Source organism: Mus musculus, chromosome 9 (assembly GCF_000001635.26).
Source record: "Mus musculus strain C57BL/6J chromosome 9, GRCm38.p6 C57BL/6J".
NCBI lineage: Eukaryota > Metazoa > Chordata > Mammalia > Rodentia > Muridae > Mus > Mus musculus.
Window position 1 is genome coordinate 23,030,754 of NC_000075.6, and position 18,018 is coordinate 23,048,771.

Sequence of the window (18,018 nt, forward strand, 5' to 3'; positions counted from 1 at the left end):
CCAAACTGTCTCCAAGTCTCTGGCCCTCTTCTGGTATTATTTCCCAGTAGTTAAGATCAAGTGAACCTTCAAGTCACTTTCCTGTCAGATATTATTGCAACAAAGAGTGACCCTTTCTGGGCCAAGGAGGCTTCCTCTTCAGATTGAAATGGAAGGGAAATTGATGGCTTTTCTCAGCCCCAGTTGCCTTCTCTGCAGACAGCTGTCTGGAGAGCCCAAGGCTTGTAGCTTGAAGCTTTGCCTTTGCAGTCTGCAGTGGCTGCCACCTCATCAGCTGTACCCCTCCGTAGGTCAATGCACGCAATGCATTACTGCTTGAGGACTGGAACAGTCCCTCCTCAGCACAGGTTGGGAAGCAACCTGACGTTTCTATGGCAGAGTCTAGTTCCTATTTTGCTGTGGCTGATGAAGAGCAGCACCTCTTTCTTTCTTCTTAGAGTGTGAGCATCTGGAAGCCATGAGAGCAGATCCAGGAAAGCTGCCTGCATCTGCATCTGCATCTGCATCTGCATCTGCCGTAATCTCATGATGTGCTGAGCACTGTGCTGAGGAATAATATTTCAACCTGCTTTCAAAACAGCTCTCTGCTAGAACATTGCACATCTCGTTAATTGGGGAACTAGGGTGTGAAGGGATAAAGACAAAGCAAAGAGGTCTGCGATGCGATGCACTGAATGGCCGTGGCTCTCAAAATTTCTCTCAGAATCCTAACACCCAAAGTGAGATTTGGGGTGAGATTTGGGGTAGTGATTAGGTCATGAGGTCAAGACCCTGAGGAAGGGGGGTAGTGCCCCTGTAAAAGAGGCCCCAGGTGAGAGCCATCCAACAAGTGAGGATACATCACAAAGGCTCCTTCCAGGAACCAGAATTCAGACCCTCACCAGTCACAGAATCTGCTGGTGCCTTAATCTTGGACATCCTAACTTGCAGAATGATGGGAAATGAGCCTCTGTTAGTCATAAACTATGCAGCCTGTGGTATTTTGTTACAGCAACTGGGCTAAGCTAAGACATACGTATTTGTCTGGATTCCATTAGAGTCTGTCATCTCTAGAAGAGGTGTTATGTAGGAAGGATCTGAACAGTAGCTTTAATGTCACACTAACAGGGACCCACTGTTTCATAGATTGAGATCTGCTAACCCAGGAGTCAATCCAAGACAACTTAATAATGCTCTAGCATGTTGAAGGTTTTAGGCAAGCTTTCTCTCTACAGAGCAGAGCGACCCTTCAGAAATTCTGGGCCTCGGCGGAGCCTCTACGATTTCCACAGTTGGGTGCCGGCATTGGTCCCAAATCTTTACCCTGCTTAGAGCAGACTCGAGAAAAAGAACTGTGGTCCAGCTGGCCAGTCCCCAAATGACTCATCTGGCCCTGGACAGCCTGAGCATCCCCACACTTTCCTAACCTGGCTGCCCCGTGTGACCCTGACTGCCAAACTGATGGCTGTTTCCTTCCCTGGCTGCCCCGAGTGACCTGGACTGCGACATTGATGGCTGAGGCTGGTTCCTAACCTGGCTGCTGCTGAGGACAACTCAGACAAGGATCATGGCCATACAAGGTGAGCGTGGCTTGCTCACTAACCCTTTTCTGACCACCTGCTCGAAGCTCAGCTAAAACCCAAAGAGAGGGCCCCTTTCCCCAGAAACCTGTGGCTGACCTCTGAAATCTGCAGGTCCCCTTTACCCAGAACAAGCAGTAGGGTTTTTCCTATTCTGGTGTGAGGTGGTAAGCTTGCCATTCCCTGACCTTCAGGAAAGGGTTGGTATTTTCCACGCCCATGGTGACTGGTGATAGCCACTACCCTGCTATTTGCTTCTGCGAGGAAGCATGGGACAAAGCCATAGCAGTTTTTGGAGTGCGGAAACGAAGCTCTGGCAAATTCCAAACATCAAAGTATAGCACAGCATCTGTTACATCATAGCCTGTCGCCAGGGCCCCACCCTAATCATCACATTAAGTGAGCCAATCGGCACAGCTCAGCCACAGCTCAGGGGACTCTCATAGAACTCACAGCTTCTCCCAGAGTTTAGCAAACACAACAATGATCATGTTTCAATGTCTTTATATATGTGCCTGAGAAACAGGGGCACACTGCTGAATGACACCAGATAACTGAGAATCTGTAGCCCAGTGGAACTGAACCTGGGTCCTCACGCATGCTGACCACCGACCTCAGCCCCAGAGTTGGATTCTAATCTCAGCTCTGCGGCTCAGTTGTGTGATGTGTTTAGCAAGCTGGTTAACAACGTCTGGCCCTCAATTTTTTTTAGTGTAAACTAAAGACAATAACACCTCCCCGAGCCTTTGTTGGTTAGAATGGTTCAGCATTGCTTCTTGCCTGCCATGTTTGCTAGTTGTAGAGCTTGGTGTCTGTCTCTTGGTGTGTGTTTAGGATGTTCCTTTGTGGACAGCAGAGAGATAAAAGCTCTTTTGCCCAAGGTTTGTTGGGATGGGCTTGAGTTTCAGATTATAGAGGAAATATTTGCTGGGTTGGTATTTCCCTGGGTAGACTCTCACGGGGGTGGGGGAGGGAGCGATTTCCGAGAGCTTGTGCTGATTCTTAGAGCCATTCCTTCTAATATCTGGAGTCTCCAAGGAAAGCAGAACTATTTTAAAGAATGTTCTAGAAAGAAAGCATGCAGACACCACATGGTAGGGCATGAGGAGCTCGTGTTCCTTTTGATACTTCGATTTCAATTTGTTGTTATAGCCAATCTGCTGGGCTGAAACTCAGCCTCACACCTCCCTGGAATGCTGCCGTCCAGAGTCTCGGACATTCATTCAAAATGTGCTCCAGGAGGGTCCTCTGGTCATTGGGTCACCCAGGGAAGCACTGAGGGGCTGAACCAGTTCTTGGCAAAGCTTTGTCTCAGCTCTGATTTCTGGCTGGGGCCCTGCTACCTTTCCAGGTGGTTTCCAGGAAAGTAGAACTCCTACATTTGGGGGTCACATGTTTCCATCCCTCCAATCCTGTAGGAAGCCCTAGACTCTCTGACAGGCGCTGCTCTCTTCCCCTGACCTTTCTCAATCATTCAGAGAAGACAATAGGTCATCTATCCTTGAGACAGAATGGTGGCTCCTTCCCTAGGGGTGCAGAAAAGACAGGCTATCTAAGTCAGCCAGTGTCTCTGAGAGGGTTAATGAGGCGTAATGCAGGACTTGTTTGAGGACTGACTATGAGGCTGCAGGGATTTAGAGAGTCATGTGCAACGTTGGAGGTGATTCTGATCCCTTTAAAATGCCCACGGCTTTCCTTTCACCGGTTTTGTAGATTAGCTGAACCTGCAGACCTGCAGAAGCTATTGCCTGTAGGGCGCTCGTCTCTGTGGGAGTGGACATGGCGGTTGCTAAGGGACAGACTGATTTGACTGTCACACTGCCCCTGCAAGGTTGGTGCAACAGCCCACACACCCATTTTTCAGATTTCTCACAAGGTAAATCTAGCATAATAAAGTTGTTCAGTGGGAGCAGACACACATCATCAAGATAACTTGATTTAAAAATTTTTTTTCTAGGAACTTGAAGCCTCACTGGATGTTCAGGTGAGACCTTTGTGATATGCATCAGTGACCTGTGAGGTCTGCTTCTTCCCAAAGAAGAGGCCGGATTAACCCTGCTCTGCATCCTGGAGACTCTGAGGCAGACGTTTATCTGCCTTGTGCTCCGGTGTTGTGCTTCCATGTTTCTGGGAGGAGGAGCTGGAGTTAGTGCCTGCTCCTTAAGAGACACTTGGTTTCACATCTAGTGGGCCTCTAAAGACTGGGCTTAAATGAGTTTGAGACCTGTTGCTAACACTGTGAATAACACTTGAAGCAGCTGTTTTATTCGGTTATTAGTTCAAAGTCCCAAAGAATAATGGCAGGAAATGTGTTTCCGACTACTTAGGCTGACTCATTATGAGACTATTTGAAACTATGTATTTATCATCATCATCATCACCACCACCATCATCACCATCACCACCATCATTATCATCAGAATGTACAACTGCCGATAGTCAATGTTATCTCTTGAAATCCAAGAGATCCAGATCCTAAAATCCTGTTACCTAATTCCCTTTAAAACAACAGACAGCAAAGTTGGGGAAGAGAAAACCCACTATACTTTTCAGTGTTACCACTGCATCCCAGTGCATACTAAGCATGGACCACAGGACCGCTGACCATGACCTCTACAAACAGGATAGGTAAGATGGAGTTTTCTCTTCTATCCCCAGTGTTTGTGAGATGCCAGGATCTGCAGAGGTTCTAGAACCAGAAAACCCTGGTATCGTTTCAATGTCTGTAGTAAAACAGGAAGGTCGGGGAGAGTTGCAGAAAGGCCTTCTTAGGGGATTTTGTGACAAGAAAACCTTTGAATATTTATTTCATCCTTAACAAAAAATGGCTAAGGACCCTGCAGCCATTTCCCTGGTGAGTGTGCGCCAATAAAACAGTATCAGGCTTGGAATTTGCTTTTCATTAGCTGGCATTTGGCATCATCAAGGTGAGGCAGAAAAAAACAAACTCTCCCTGTACCAGCCACATCCTCTCACATAGGTATTCAGCGCACTATCACTACATCCTAACATCTAGTGGATGTCCTATCTTGGAGCAGGGGGCTTCCAGAGAGCAGTGGGCCAGCTCAGGCAGCTCTAAGGGGCTTGTCGCTTTGGAGGGAAATGGTGGCCTATATCTGTCTCTGTCCCTCAAACACTGTCCCTGGAGTTGACATTTCCTGAGACAGCAGTGTGCTCTGTGTGCTATACTCAGGAACTCAGCTTTTCCTGTCAGGAAGACACTGGGTTTTGTGGGGGAAACTTGGGCTTATCAGGGGTTAGGAGTCCGGTGGCAAAGAAGATCCATGTCTTGTTGATAGTGGACACGATAAGCCCAGAAGTACCAGGGATGAGCTTGGGCTAACATCTCCTTGTCAGCTGGCTGATGGTGGATGTCTGTCTCGAGCCTACGCGGGCGGGCTGGACAGGTCTGCTGGGGAAGTAGCTGCAGTTTTTCAGCATTAGCCTTAGGAAGCATATCTACTGGGTTTTGTCGCTCATGACTGATCCTAAGACCAACAGCATTATCATTCCTCAGAACCTGTTAGAAAAGTAGAACTCCCCACAGCCATCGATTTACAATCTGCACATTAACGGATCCCCTTGGCAGACTTGGATTCATATTTAAGTGTTGGTCTAAACTAAGAGGGAGAGAGGAAGATTTTGGTTGGATCTGGAAGACAATGAGATGGGAGAAGCCTTTGAAACCTGCTCCTGTGTGGAAGACCACAGGAGTCTCAGCCTGAGCAGGCAGAGCGAAGTGGGGGAGGGTGAGCCATCTCCATCTCCACAGGAGAGAGGTTCAGCCCCTGCCCTGCCTCCACCTCAGGGATCTTGGTGATTGACCCAGACCAGAGAGTTCCGGAAGTGGACATCCCGAGGATTTGTGTTTTGAAGTCAGATTTCACTGCTGTGGTTTACGCACCCGGCCCCCTGAAGTTCTTGCTGTATTTGCCGCAGGGAACCTGGATAGTCCTGGGCTCTGATGCCGGTGCCCTGCAGCCACACAAACACTCCGAGGCTCCTCCTGGAGCCGCAGCTTCTGGGAAAGACATTTCGGAAGTTTCCTGTGGCTGCAACAAATTGCTCAGGTCTGCGCACCACGGCAAGGCTGTGACCTGCCTTTCTCCACCTTGGCTCAGCCAGCTTCTGAAACTGGCAAAGGTCCCATGTCCCCGCAGGCTCTGCTTCATGGGATTCAAAGGGGAGAACCAAGCAAGCGCTCCTGTGTGTCGAGACAGGGCACTTCTGCCTAATAGTCAGGGCAGGAGCAGCTTCGGGTGCCCTGGGAGGAGGAAGGCAGTTCCTGGAGGTAGATAAATCTGGGACTGGAGGAAGTCTGTATATTGAAGCAGAAAGAGAAGCTGGGACATGAAGAGTACTGTTTCATGGGGACGATTCTATCAACCTAAAGGCTGATAGAATTAATTTATTTCCGCCAAGGTGGGGGTGTGCCCTGAGCAGCGCTCTTGGCACTGAAGCACAAGCACAGTGATCCCACCCACAGGAAGACAGACCCCGAGCCCACTGCCCAGCACAGAGATGCCTACCAGCATGGATTTCCTTGTCTGGCCCCTCTGTGTGGGTTTTTGCAAATACGTTTCTGAATTTAAATAGTTCCTTCCTGGTGCTTGGAAGGAAGACAAATCTTGACTATCTAGCATCTTGAGTCTGAAGGCTCTGTTTTAAAAATGACTCTAACGACTTTGGGAAACCCAACTGGCTCCGAGATGGAAGTCTTTGGGGGCCCTGCTTCAACCAACAGGCCAGAGGATAATTAGCACACTAGTTCCTTGATAGCAAACTGATTCTCTTAGGACATAAATATAATTAAAGGCAGTTTGTTCTCATGGCTGCTGTTTAGCTGATGCCCACTGCATTGTGGGCGGACCCTTAGCTTGCCAAGTAAACCATGACGTCATGAGTTCACAAGCTGACTTCTGGAGGTCTCATTTATACTATATATATTCTCATAAAATGGGTTCAGCAACTTCAAATACTCTCTGTTTTTCCCCCCTCCAAGTGATTAAGAAGTTACGGCTATTGTGGAAAGCCATGTGTGAACTTCCTCTTCGATGGGCTTTGGCACGCAGGGCCCTGCTTGAGTGTCACATTCACCTTGTCCAGGACCATAAAGAGATATGTTTTTGTTTCTTACCCTAAACACTGTGTAACTCACTCTTCATTTTTCTATGGAGATTATGATAATATGGGTGGGGGGAGACTGTGGGTCTCCAGGATAGAGCAGCTTGTAAAACAGCCATGGGGGATTCCAAATCTGACTTAATCAACCTTTCCCCAGAACCATAGACCAATAAAACTGCCTGCTTTCTTGCCACAGCAGAGCGGCTGATTTATTTCTTTCACCCTGCTAAAGCTGTCGCCGTGCAGAGGAGCTCATTTGTCAGGTCCAGAGAGCTACAATTCACAGGACCGCTTGCAAGTACTATCTCAGTTTATAAATTTCGTGAATTACAATTTACTGTGTCGCACCCCACAGAGCCCCGTATTAATAAACGGGGGCTCATCTGCAGAAGCACGTGTATATGGCTCCCTGGGACTGTGGCACTGGAGGGGCTGTGGGCTGCATGTGGCTAGCACACAGGAATGGCTGTTCTGTATAGAACCCAGCCTCCGGGCAGCTTCTCTTGCTTCCTTTAGATGTTCCTTTTCCTTGCAGTAACTCTTTGAATGCCCTGAGTGTTGTTTTTGCCTCCGCAGGGATACAACATAAAGGAGAGCAGATACTGTGTGCTTACCTTGTGGTATGGAGGGTTAGGCTGTGGGAAGTGTTTACTTGATTTCTTTCAAAATGTGCAGACTTTCAACTTAGGGGTTTCATAACCCTGTGGACAATTTACAAAGTTGTGCTAATAATCAAACCCCTTCTTTCTTATTTCCTCCTTCCTCCTTCCCCTTCTTTTTCTTCCTTCTTTTCTTTCTTTCTTTCTTTCTTTCTTTCTTTCTTTCTTTCTTTCTTTCTTTCTTTCTTTCTTTCTTTCCTTCCTTCCTTCCTTCCTTCCTTCCTTTCTCTCTCTCTCTCTCTCTCTCTCTCTCTCTCTCTCTCTCTCTCTCTCTCTCTCTCTCTCCTTCTCTTCCTTCCTTTTCTCTGTCTTCTTCCTTGTTTTGGGGACTTAACCTAGGCTTTTGAACATAATAGGTAACCACTCTATTACTGATGTATGCCCTCTGCTCCCAGCACCATATGTATTATGCCAGGGGATTTCTGTGTAGCCCAGGAAGGTCTTCACCTGCGATCCTGTATCCCAGCCTTCCAAGTAGCTGGGACTCAGCAGCTGGCATGAAAACCTTTCTTCTTTTGCTATGTTCTTTCCCAGCCACCAGATCCTCTGAGCTTTCTGGATGCTTCTGAGTTTTTTCACATGCACTCAGAAGCCAGTCTAGTTCTCCCTCCATTCAACTCCCATAAGACATTTTTCTTTCCTCATGCTCTACTCCAGCATCTTTGTTGGTCGTGGGTTTCGGCACCCAGACTGCACCTTGCAACCTTAACCCAAGGCCCCTCCTCTTCACCAGTCCATTAGATGCTATCTTTTCTTACTGAACCACGGCTCTCATTCCCATTGGACATGTCTTGGTTCTCACGGTCTCTCAGTCTTCCACTGCCACATAAGTTTTGGTATTGCCTGGGCTGTGTCTCCCAGAATTCCTATGTGAATTCCTAAATCATATGTCTTAGAATGTGACAACATTTGGAAATATGTTCTTAAGGCTAGTAATTAGTCAAGACAATTTCATTAATGTGGGCTCCAATCTAAGCTAATTAGTATTCTCATAGGGAAAGAGATTTAGTCATACCACAGAGAGCACAGGCAGAAGACGTTTTAGAAACAGGTTAAGGGTAAGGAATGGACCTGGGGACAAACAGATCTACTAGAAAATGACACTCCTACAGCTCTGCCAGGGGCTGTGGCCACAGCAACAAGTTCTTATATGTTTGCAATCCTGAAACAACAGAAATTTACCCCCTCACAGTTCTTGATGCCAATGTCGAGGTATCCGTGGAGCCACTCCCTTTTCAAAGCTCTTTTAGGCTCTGTTGGCTTCTCCGGTGTACCCTGGCCTTTTCTGTCCTCTGTGTGACATTTGTCATTGGCTCTGGCACTCACCTGGATTGTCCAGTATGATCTCATCTAAAGGTACTTAACCCAATGACCCCAGAAAAGACCCTTTCCCCAAATGAGGCTACATTTACAGATTCCAGGGGTATAGTGTAACATATTATTTGGGTGACCCCTGATATACCCATCACAATCTTCATAGTTTTGCTCAAAGTATTTCTTCAACACTTAGCAACTCTCTACCTAGAAGAATCCTTCAAACTTTTCCTCTAAGGGTTGCTTTCACTGTGAACCATCTCCTGAATGATAACATCACACATGTGGTACATTCTGGACCCTGTAGGCTTTTGCCGCTGTATGTGTGATTTGTGGTCTTGGTCATCTATTCCCACGTGACCGTGGATAAGCTCCTCAAGGGCAGAGCAGGGCCTTGTCGTCTGATGCCAGCTCCTGTCAGTCATGAGGACTGAGCCTTGGGTCTCACTCCAGTGGTTTCTTCTTTTTGGGGGTGAGATGGCATGGCCCCCACATTCCAAAGCCTTGCCCGGCTTTGCCTTCTGTCTGACACACACAAAGCACCGAGGACATCTGCAGCATAGCTCTGCTTTGTTGTGTCTGTTTCTTGCTGGGTTTACCTGATACACTGCTTTCCAGAACAATTTTCATTCTAGAAGATACTCCCTCAGGGCTGAGCGTGGGGGAGGACTAAACCACAGAGACGGGCACAGTGTTGTTGTAGTGTTTCTGCTGGGTCAAGTGGATCTGAAACTTGGGATAAAGAATGGGTCTCATCTTTAAAAATCCATTTCAGACCAACAGGCAATTGACCTCATCCCAAATGGCCAGTGTACTTTTTCCTGAGAAGGGTGTGACAAGCCATCTGTCCTTCAGAGGAAACCTTCAGTCACCGGGAATGCATGTGAGATGGGAGGCACTGCTCTTCTGAATTTGTAGTTAAATTTCCTTCAAGGCCAGTGAGGTTGTTTATTGCATTCAGGCACCAGCTGAGAATCCTGGTGATCTGAATTCAGTTCTGACGATCCACAGGGAAGGAGAGAACTGACTCTTGTGAGTTGTCCTCTTGTGCACAGCCACACCTAAACACACACACACACACACACACATGCACACACATATGCACATGCACACACACACACACACACACACACACACACACACACACATGCACACACATATGCACATGCACATACACACACTCACACACACACACACACACACACACACACACACACACACACACACACACAATCCCCTGGTGTAGGTTTTCTTTAGTAACACCTCTGTCCTGTACCAGTAGGTGGAAATCAGCCACCATGCAGGGTGAACTCCCTGATGTGGCTCTTGCCACAACAGACACAGGTTTGGGAGGGGAGCTGAGCCCATTTGTCAGTAAATGTAAGTTTCACCTTTGAACTCCGAAATAATTGTTTGGTTTTCCTTCTTAAGTACTAAGATTGATTTCTCAGTAGCAATTAGCCACATCTATACAGGAATAATAGAATAAATAACTGGAGAGGAAAGTTTGGGCCAAGTGTTTGTGTTTCCCCTTGAGTCCTTACAATGTTGGGGAAGGCTGCGTGGGTTTACTGTGTAGAGAGCAAGTGAGTTTGTCTCAAATGAACAAATGCTAATGTCAGAGCCTGAGGAAACTGGCTCTCCAGACCCAGTTTCCTCACATAAAAACCGAGAGCAGTTCTGATCTCTGCCTTAGGGGATCATTAGGAGGCTGTTGTGAAATGTTTTGAAGATGCTGTGTAAATACAACACTGCAGAGCCTTCCTATGGCCCTGCTGCAGTTCTGACCCTGGGAAAAGCACTGAGGGTTCTTATACAGGCCTGCCATTGGTCTTTCTCCTCCCAGCTACTCCATTTCCCAACACCATCTCGGCTTTTCTCACTTCTGCCTTGGGCTTCCAGACACATCATCAGGCCGCAGGAAGACCCTGCCTCCAGCCATCCTTGCCAGCACTTTTCTTTCTCCAACCAGCCCTGGATGCTCGGCCTGTCCCTCCATATAAAGCCGTTTATTATGATCTAGGAAGAAGCTGAACTCTGGTCCTTTACCCAACATAAAATCTGTCTCTCTGTGTCAAAAGAGAAGGAGGAGGAGGAGGAGGAAAAAGGAATTAGACGCCAGGGAGACACTAAATACAGTTTTCCTTTGACTGCTGGAGGAGATAAGTCCCTAAAAAAAGACAGGAATTGTTTGCTTATAAGTTGAGTGCTGCAGGTTTATCACCTAGTGTCATAGATTATGTTGAACACAGTCATCAGAAGGAAGAGCGGGAGGCTACAATAACAGACGATAGGGACTATTCCGACTCCACAGTCAACCCCCACCCCCCTCCCGACTCACTCACCCTGGGTGGAAAGCGTTTGTGTTACAAAACAATGTCAGGTCCTGCCCTGAAGATCTAATGTGTCTCACAGGCAGCGAGACAGATTGGGATGTTCCTTGGCTGGGCCTGATGTCACCCGAGAAGCTGGGTGAGATGGTGGGGACACTCTGGGATTTCCTCCCCCAGAGTGTGGTGGGGGCTCAGAGCCAGAATCCAGAGACAACAGAGAAGGCTGTAAACGCCTGGTGCAGAATAATATTTAGGCAGGATGTTCCTTGAACCATGGGAGCCGTGAAGTTTCCTGGGCCTAGAAGCTGCAGGTGATTAATTTCTTCAGTCCCAGTGGCGCCCAGTGTCTCCAAGAACACCCGGGTGGCCTCTAGATGAGGTCACTATTCAGAATTTAAGTCACATCAGTGCAGCTCAGGGAACTTACAACAACTTCCACCGACCCAAATTCTTTCTGGTTGGTTGGTGCTGCGCATGCGGTAGGGTGGTCTGAAAGATGAGGTTCCTTTACCAGAGAGTCTAGTCGGGTGCAGGGAAAGCTGTGAGCTGCCCAGGACCTGTGTTGGCTCCAGGGAGATCTGCAGTGACGTTAGTGTTCTGCTGGGCACGTAAATCAACTCCGAGAGCCGCCCCCTCCCGTATCTTGGCAGCGTGTTTGCTTTCTGATAAATCACCCTCATGACCAAATGGATTTGGCCCAGATTAAATGTCTCCTGATCACGCAAATTATTCATATTGTGTCTCATCCGTGACTCCAATGCTCTCTCCGAGGGTGAGACTCAGTGTCCAATGAAGTGGATTGTCTGTGTTTCTTGTGGAGTTGGCTGTTTGAGAAAACGCAAGACTGTAGGAGGCTTGCGGTTCAAAGAGACACCCTGATAGCTACCTTTTCGTGAAGTCTGATATTGAGTCGAGTGCTTGCAGACATCTCTAATGGTACCCAGAGCCTTGCGACCCAAGCCCAGCCCATCTCTCCCCCTACATTGCAGCCTCAGTTTACCCACCCAGCTTTCCCTCTTGTCCAACCTTAACTCACATTCTCTAATTTTTTCAAATAGCCTGTGGATCCCTGGCATCACGCTGGTGTCCTTTGGCTCTATAGCCTTTTCTTCTGGTGAACTTCCACTCATCTTTTAAAACCCAACTCAAGGGTGCCCTCCTTATAACCTTGAGGGCTTCCAACTCTCTATTGCCACTGTGAAACACATTGAGTAGTCACTGTCTGTCCTCTCAGGGGAGATTGTGTGCCTCCTGGGAAGACTTTCCTTCTGGTACTAAAGAATCCCCTAGTTTAAACTTCTCCAGGGTTCAACCTCATTCTTCTTGATCTAAGCAGACCCAGCACACAACAGACCCTCCATTTTTTCCTGAATAAGAATTGTGCTCTAATGACTTGTGACAAAACCAAGGGCTTCCTGTGCCTGGAAGAGCCAAGTGGCTGTTCACAGCCTCACTCTGGCCTTGAGGCGTGTTGCCAGAGAAGACAGATAAGCTGGAGAATGGCAGCAGGGAGATGAAGAATGCCCAACTGTTTGTGAAGTAATCTCTGCCTCTCATCTTGTCTCTGCATTTCGTTTTCCATTGTAGTTTCTTAACTTTCTTTGTGGTCACCAGAACAAGCAACGATGCCGTTTCTTGGCTGGGTATCATCTCTGATTGGAGCAGCAGTGCCCAGATTTCAAACCCTAGTTCTGCAAACGGCACACATCATCTGTCCTTCAGATTCCTTGACAGTGAAGGAGCTACTCTGTCAACCACAGTCTTGTGTATTGAGCAATTTTCCAGGGAGAGTAAGGGTCAGCAGGTGTTTGTTGGGTGTCTTCGTTCTTTGAGACTTACTATGGTTTTGAGGCTCAGAGGGCAAAGCATTTTCTAAGAACAGAGTAAAGTCCAGGCTAAACTCTATTCCCAGCCAGGCAGGTATGCTCCACCCATGGCCTGCCACTTGTGTTTTTGATATAACAATACAGCAGGCTGGATTGCTCTTACATCTTACTGGAAGTAGCTATATGCTATGTGACTGCCCGAAACTGCATGCATAAATGTGTAAGGAGAATCCCTTTTTAAATGGTGTAGCAAGTCTGCCTAGTTTATGGTCCTTACTACTGTTAATGTGATCTTTTAAAGTAGTACCAGATTATGGTCATCTCTTCTGAGGGCTGCAATGGTTCCTTATCATCAAAGGTTCCTATAAAGACCTCAAGGGCTGTGTGTCCAGCACTCACAAATTCTTCAGTTTCTTTGTCTTTTTTCTCCCTGCATGTTGTTCCTTCTGTTGTCCATGTGTCCAGTAGCATAGAAGTAAGACAGAGGCACTGTGGCTCACACTTTCCCTGCCTGTTGGACATCAAGTTCTTATTGCCTACAGCCCTTCAGCACAATGGTGTGAGGAGGTGAAGACTTGGAGAACAAATAGGCCAAGAGCATGGAGCTTCATGATCCAGGGTAGTGTCCCTAGAAAAGAGACTTTGAAGAGCTCTCTCACTCTTCTGCCATGTGAGGGGGCAGCAATGGGATAGCCATGTATGAGCCAGGAAGCAGACCTTCACTAGATCATCATGCCACCATGATCTTAAACTTTCTATATGCTACAGCTCTGAGAAATAATTTTCCATTGTGTATAAGTCAGACTACGTAAATAAGACTTTCAGTCCTTCTCTTTCTCTCCATCCTGTTTCCCTCCCTCCCTCCCTCCCTCCCTCCCTCCCTCCCTCCCTTCCTTCTGGCCACCCTTCATCTCCTTTTGAGGTGTTTTGAGGAAGAGTGTGTAGTTAAGAACTGCCTCAGACATTCTGTGTTTCTCCATTTTCTCCTGCACTGGAGTCAAACACCAGGCCTTGAGACTGCAGGCAAGTACTCTATCACAGAGCCACATCCCGGGCCTGAGTCTAGGGCATTGTTACAGAAGTTTGAACAAACAATGACAGATACCCAGGAAGAGTTAGCTGGTTACAGCTACCAGAATTAGGCTGCAGCTGTCTGAGCACTGGCCTGGACTAGGCTTACTCCATGGCTAGCTTGTCAGTGCTAGTGATTGGCAATGCCCCAGTGACTGGCCATGTAGGACTTTCCATTGAACAGATGGAGGTGTGCTTGCTTCCAAGCTTCATTTCCTACTGCTTTCAAATTTTGTTCGGTACAGCAGTATGGCTGTATTACAAAGGCCCACTTGTACCCCTGGTGGCCAATGACACCATTCTCTCCAGTGAAACATGAGTAGAAATCAATAAGATGAAACCTCTAGACATATTATTTTTTTCTTCTTTAAAGATGTTAACAGTCTCACTGGGCACCTGCCTCTCAGCCTTCATCTTGACCTATTTTTTTCCTGTCCAGAGCCGAATCTGGATGTGCAAGAAGACATTGCATAGGTCTGAGAGTGAACATCATAAACAGAGGACGAAGGATAGCTAACAGTGTGGGAGAGGCAGCCTGGGGCCAGAGGGTTTCATGGAGTCTGGCCTCACCAAAGGCTGCAGAGCTTGGTACCGTTTGTTATCAGATGAAAGATGAGCCATGGTTGTCAACATTGCTATGGTCATTCGTTAAGCTACTCCACACGCCACCCAGTACAATACCTCCTTCCATCCCACCTTTGCCTAGTCCTCTGATTTTTCACCCCCCCCTCCCCTGCCCCTTTACCACACTGCTGGCTTCTCACCTACTTCCCTGGATGTCTCCAAACTCCCCTAGTGATCTACTGGAGGCTGGACTTCAGGTCATTCTTAGCCCTGTGAATTTTCAATTAAGACAACGATTTTATATTTTAAAAGAAACTTGTAATGAGTTCTTTGAACTTTAACCCCAAACAATAAACTCCATCACTCTGTGGGTGATCAGCAGATCTGGTCTGATCCTGACTGTCTTCCCACCAGCACCAAGACCCGGGTCAGGAAGAGAGACATCAAAGGCAGCAGAGGGGGTGGGGAGGGGAAGACCTGTTTGATGTGTAAAGAGAGAGAAAGGACTTTCCCAGATTGACTACAAAGAAGGGCTTTTTCTGTGCTCATGGCTGCTGGCTCACCAGGTCATTATTTTTGCCATTCACCTTGTATGGGTCAGAGGACTTGAAGATAGATTCCTGCAGCCAGAGAGTCTGTGCTCCTCCCAGATGTGCCTCCAAGCTGCCACAGCCACTCTCCTCCCTTTCATGGCCTCTGCGTCCGAGGGCAAAGAGAAGAGTCAATGTTAATTCCACAAAGAGAACAGAGCAGGTAGGGGAAAAGCCCCTGGCCAGAACTCTTGGTGTGTCTAATTTAGGTAAGAAGAGAAACAATCAGGAATTCAGGGTCACACAACTGGTCTGTGTGACTTTGTGATGATGGAACGAGCCATTTCTCAAAATCAGCAGTGACCTCACATGTAGATGATGGCCTTGGTCCTCACTCTGTCATCGAGGGTCTGCTACCAAATGCCCCACAAGAAGCAAGACATCAGGACACTGGGAGAGGAGGTTATCCTGTGACACTCCCCAGGTGCCATCAGAAAGGATCTTTTCCCTGCTATCCTTTTGAGCTGACAACTTAATGTCTTTGTTTTCAATAGTCTCACATTGTAATTTATTTATATTTGAAAAATATTCAATACTTTATATTCATTTTTTTCTGCAAAACCTACCACTACTCAAAAAAAAAATAAAATAAAAGCTCTATTACTCGTTGAAAGGGTACTACAACACAGAGAAAGGAATTGAGCAGGAGAACCAGAGGCCAACATCTGGACTGTCAAAGCAGAAGAAAACTGGGAAGGGTGACACGGCCAGCAGAGCTAGCAGGGCTTGTCCAGAAGATGACCTTCCAAGCCATGCCTGCTCTATGTGATGTTGGGAGAGCCATTTAGTTTTGTCTTAGCTGTACCATCCTCTTCTACACAGTGAGTAGATAAGTTGTAGACTCTTCCCCTAAATATTTTCAAATGACAGTGACATGTGGCTTCCCATGATAACAAATTACTGACATCCTATCTTCAGTTCATGTTTAGTGGAGAAGAAAGCCTTGGGTTACCATAAAAGGACTTTAATGTTCTGTAATTAACAGCTGGTCTTTGGTATTTGTGGATATATCTATATCTATATCTATATCTATATCTATATCTATATCTATATCTATATCTATATCTATATCTATATCTATATCTATATCTATATCTATATCTATATCTATCATCTATATCATCATCTATCTCTATCTCTATCTCTATCTCTATCTCTATCTCTATCATCTCTATCTCTATCTCTATCTCTATCATCTCTATCTCTATCTCTATCTCTATCTCTATCTCTATCTCTATCTCTATCTCTATCTCTATCTCTATCTATCTCTATCTCTCTATCATCTATATAGCATCTGTTCTAGCATTCTGGTCATTTAAAAGTGTACAGTCCCATACATCAATCATACAAATATATACTGTGTATAACCACTAACCCCCATCTAGTCTTTAAATCTGTATTCTAGCAAATAATCATTCCCATTGTCACCGACACAGAGCCAACAGCATTTCTCTTTCTGTTTCTTTTGTATAAATAGAACCAATGCCTATTCTTTTGTATCCGCCATCTTCATTTCCCACGATTATTCATGGTTCATCCAAGTTGTGGGACTGCCCAGGGATGTGGTTCTGTGGTAGAGCATTGACCTAACTAAGCTGTGATGTTTATGTCAGGATTTTATTTATGTTTACAGTGGAATAGTATTTGTTTGCATGAGCACATAGCATTTTGAGCTTTTAAAGTGCTTCTTTTCTTCGCTTCTGTGAGTTGTGTTACTATGAACAAGGTAATACAAGTTTTGCTCGGAGACTCTGATGTCAGTTACTTTGTATCTGTGCCTGGAAATGGAATCCATAGATCAAATGGTAATTCTATGCTTTGTTATTTTAAGGACGTTTCTCATTTCCCACAGTGAATGTACTATTATATGATCGCGCCAGTGATACACAGGGTCTCAGTTTCTCCACATCCACACCAACACCAATGATTTTCTGTTAGGTTAGAATGGGAATATTATAGACACTGTGAATCATTCTAGGGAAGGCAATTTTTTTTTTTTTAAATGAAGTGTGGCTGGATTGTAGGAGCTAAGCCCTTCCACATGGCACTTTCCATCTGGAATTTTAGAGGAAATGCTCAAAACATGGAACACCGTAGCCACTACCCCACTGCCTTTCTTCTTCTTTAACAGCAGCAGGAGAGACCCAGGAGCCCCTGGGAATAAGTGAGCTCTAGACTTATGGAGAATTTCCTCCATGAGCACTATTCAGTGGCAGGACAGCAATGTCTGGGAGCAGGTCCTGAGAAGGGTCTAGAATCTGGAGAGAGGAAAGTTTGATTCCGTCCTTCTATGAATGAACCTGGTTTCTCAGACAAGTTGGGGGGAATCTCAGTACATGGGCTGAGCCTCCCCAATCTTAGATAGGATCTGTGGGGACCAAAGGGACTGCTTTGGCTGGGGCCCAGGAGCTCACCTTGACTTGTGCTTTAGAGCAATGTATTGTTTTCAGTGAGTTTCTATGTATGGTGCCTCTTCCTGAAGACCAATGATATTAATTCCCCATTGATGAAGATTGTATAAGTGTCTCAAAACAAATTTGTTAAAAAGTATAAGTCAGTTTAATAACAACAGTAAGTAAGAAATAATTCAAGGGACTGTGTGGTCCAAACTCAGCTGCCAGGAAGTGAAGAAGGAGACAGAAAGGCAGGTAGCTGAAGAAATTACAAGAGACTATGGGCAGATAAGATATAATTTATTCACTCCAAGCAAAGACTAGCACCATCTGTGCTGGGCAAGCAGGCACCTAAGTACACCAGGACACATGGGCTACACAGAAATAGGTGTAGACACATATCCAGACTGGCACACAGAACACATGAGGGTAGCACTCAGGCCGACTGATAGACCCACACAGGTAGGCTGGCAGAGGCAAGGGTACTTGCTTCTGACTTTAAGGCCATTTTTACACAAACACATACAAAATATATAACAGATCAAATCTCTGTTTATTTAAAGTATTTTAGTAAACATTGTCATT

General features: G+C 46.3%; 1 long non-coding RNA gene across 2 annotated transcripts in view; it reads left to right on the top strand.

Annotated features, from left to right (window-relative positions):
- Gm36743 overlaps positions 1-18,018 on the top strand; it is a 151,173-nt gene that overhangs the window by 34,320 nt on the left and 98,835 nt on the right. Inside the window, exons 2-5 of one of the 2 annotated variants that reach the window (XR_379189.2) lie at positions 1,215-1,559; positions 3,273-3,390; positions 3,517-3,543; positions 4,072-4,187. This is a non-coding gene — a long non-coding RNA (predicted gene, 36743). Of the gene's footprint in view, positions 1-860; positions 1,560-3,272; positions 3,391-3,516; positions 3,544-4,071; positions 4,188-18,018 lie in introns of those variants that run through there. The other variant, XR_870584.2, reaches the window with a different exon arrangement.